At 47.5% G+C, this 3,103-nt stretch overlaps 2 pseudogenes; one reads left to right on the forward strand and one right to left on the reverse strand.

Moving 5' to 3' along the window:
* Positions 1–358: 358 nt before the first annotated feature.
* Positions 359–459, forward strand: LOC142452087 (U6 spliceosomal RNA; annotated as a pseudogene).
* Positions 460–1,115: 656 nt separating this feature from the next.
* Positions 1,116–1,627, reverse strand: LOC142451372 (acyl carrier protein, mitochondrial pseudogene; annotated as a pseudogene).
* Between the last annotated feature and the right edge of the window lie 1,476 nt (positions 1,628–3,103).

Genomic DNA, 3,103 nt, shown 5'->3' on the forward strand with positions numbered 1-3,103 from the left:
TGCTGTACACACACTGCCCATTATTTGGTGTGCCCATGGGCCCCTAACCTGGTCACATTGTATGTGAGAACCATGGTAGCCAGGAGTTTTCTTGTTTTTTGGCTACCTCGCTAAAATGTAAGCTTTGTGAACGCAGGGCTCCTCTCTGCTCCCGTCGCTGTGTACAGGGCAGCCTGATTGCAGACTGTAGCAGCTGCTATTGGGTCTGTGGCCACAGTAAACTCTCCACAGGCTCTTTTTCAGTTTGTCTTTGTTTTGATTTTGGTTACAGGAATAAGCTATGAGCACTTATTGCTCAGCACATTGATTTTAATTAGTGAAATCATTTTATACAAGCTACGCTGTTGAAAAGTGTTTGTTGCTCATGTCAGCAGCACGTGTACTAAAAGGGGAATGATACAGAGATTAGCATGGCCCCTGTGCAAGGACGATGAAAAAAGTGTTTGGTTGATGATTTTTTATCCTCTAACCTGTCACAATGCAGATGCTATGTTCTATCTATTCACTGAGAGAAAATTAAGTGACTCACTTTTTTATCCACTCATTTGTTTGACAATCACTTCAGGCAGGCAATCTCTAAGCTCAGGAGACACCAGAGAGAGAATCTTGTCTCTCTACACCCACCTCCATGTCCATTACCTTTGGATGCCAAAGTAGGGTAAGCTGGGTTCTGCCTCATCATTTTCACCCCAACTGCTCTATCAAAGGTCACTGGTGACTCCCTGCCAGCCCATTTACTTCTGTCTGCCGGTTCTCCGGGGACGATTTGAGCTCTACTGACCATCCCTGTTCTTGAAACTGTGCATTTGTTCTTTTTCATAATTCTCTTACGACCTCTTCCTAATGAACTTTACTTCTCTCCTATCCTCTCTCCTCAAATTAAGTACCTTGTGAGATTCTACTCTACCATGAGGTTATTTTTTGGGAGGGTAGGGGGAATGTTAATTTTATAGATTTATTTTCAAAGTGAAAAACACTTAAGAGAATTCAAGTATAAGTCCAATAGAATTACTGTGTCCAGGTCAGCAATGAAGGAAATATGCCGCCTTACATCTAGATACACACCCGGGTCATCTGAGGCCTCCCTCAAGGAAGAAAGATGGTCTGCTACTAGATTATTCATATACACCCTTCTGATCTGCAGTGAAATCTGTAATTTCTTGTGGATGTGTTAACTTTTCCTCATCTCTCTCAGGAATGAGTTTTAAACCCAAATGTGTCCTCCTCGGCCGTGATAGCCTCCTCTTGGTCTAACCTGTCTAAGCCCAGGTCCTTCATACAATGGGAATTTATTGAAAGCTATTGGGGTCAATCTTATCATAGAACTTCAAGACGTAAAGGACCCGGTTCTTGATTCCTTCTAACATCAATGGTGGTGCATGGCTATGCGGGTGGCACAGCTGTGTAACTGTGCTGGGAACCTGCGTGAGCATCGGGACCGACTGGGTATCATATGGATACCAGAGGGGCATAGGGTGGTGTTTAGTGGTTAGGCCGCTGCTGCCAGCATGGTTCCCCAAGGAAGCTTTGCAAAGACCATGGGCAGGAGACGGACACAGGCAGAAAGGTTCTGGGCCACCGTGGGTACATCAACCCAGGATGCCCTGCTTGCCATGTGGTTGTTCATGGATACTTCTGGGGGGTAGGGGCTGTAGATCAACAGATATTTTTTTCTGAGATAGCTCTGGGTGAACTTGATATTTCCAACTTTTTGTTTAGTAGCCAAGCCTGATAGCTTTTCACCAGTCAGGCACTTCCCGTGCATACAGTGTAGGTGTCCAGTCGTAGATGTCAATTGGTGGCTGAATGACAAGCATCAGCTGCAGGGCAGAGCGATTGGAGGTGAGACTGCAGGGCATGAGGGTGAGGGACTGATCATGGAGGTATGGGCTAACCAAGCCCAGGGCCTTTGACACGACCCTGAAGCAGTGGGGAATCAGAGAAGAATGCTATGCTGGTATTTAGGGAATGGTGATAACACAGCAGAGTTGGATTTTAGAGGAGCAACCCTGGGTTGGGTATGTGTGGTATGAGTTCAGAGGAGCCAGCCCCCCCACCACCACTAATCACGGGTACAGTAAACACAATTGTATGGTTGAGATGTATATATATTATATTAAAGTCATCGAGAGCAGGAGAAATACAATAATGCAGTCAGACACATAACATGGCAGCATTGCTCACCTCAGCCCCGCTTGGTGGTCCACGTGGAGAGAGGAGGAAGGAAAGGAGGACAGGGGGAAAGGGAGCACAAGACAAAAGAGGATGGGAGAGGAGAGGGGGAAGAGAGCAAGCGAGGGGGGCAAGAGGAAGAGAGACCTCTGTTGCTAACCCAGGCCTATATACCTTTTGGGGGCATGCAAGCCCACTTATTACAGGTGAAGACATACATCAGAGGAAGGGGTGGTGGTATAGGTAATGGAGTAATGGGAGGGAGTGATCTAGGGGTACCCACGCAATAGGAAGAGGAGGGATTGGGGGTATGCATGTGACATGATGGGCGGATCCTAGAGTCAGGATGGCAGCTGGATCTCCATAGGAACCATTATCAGTAGGGTGTAAACCCCACCAACAGGAACCAAGCTAATGGTTGCAAGCTTCAGGGAGAAGTAATCCATTGTCTCCAGCAGCAGGGAGCGGGCCCACCCCTGTGGTGTGGGGAGACAGCAGGAGGATCTGACTCCCTCCCCCCCCCCCCCCCCCCCCCCCCCCCCGACAGGTATGGAGAAAGGGTTTGGCTGGCAGAGTAGTTCAGTGTCGGGGAGACGAGTGAGGAGGCTCTAGCAGTATTCTAGGTGAGTGGAGGTGAGAGTCCAAGTTAGAAAGCTGGTAATTATCAGACTTATAATAATGGTTTTAATATGGCAAGGATTGTAGAGCAGACAACTCTTCATTAAAATCCATCCATACTTTGGGCTACAGTGTCCAGTCTCCTCCGCAGTTAGGACATGTGCATATGATTCAGTTCTAGACAATAGAGTATGCACAGCCTGGTCTGTGGAAAGCTTCCATACACACTCTGTGTTCTTCACCTTTTTTGGCTGCTTGGGATGGTGAAGTCTTGTAGTGAGGAGAACCGGGCCTTAATTTTCCAGGGTCCTTG

Source organism: Tenrec ecaudatus, chromosome 6 (assembly GCF_050624435.1).
Source record: "Tenrec ecaudatus isolate mTenEca1 chromosome 6, mTenEca1.hap1, whole genome shotgun sequence".
Classification (NCBI taxonomy): Eukaryota; Metazoa; Chordata; class Mammalia; order Afrosoricida; family Tenrecidae; genus Tenrec; species Tenrec ecaudatus.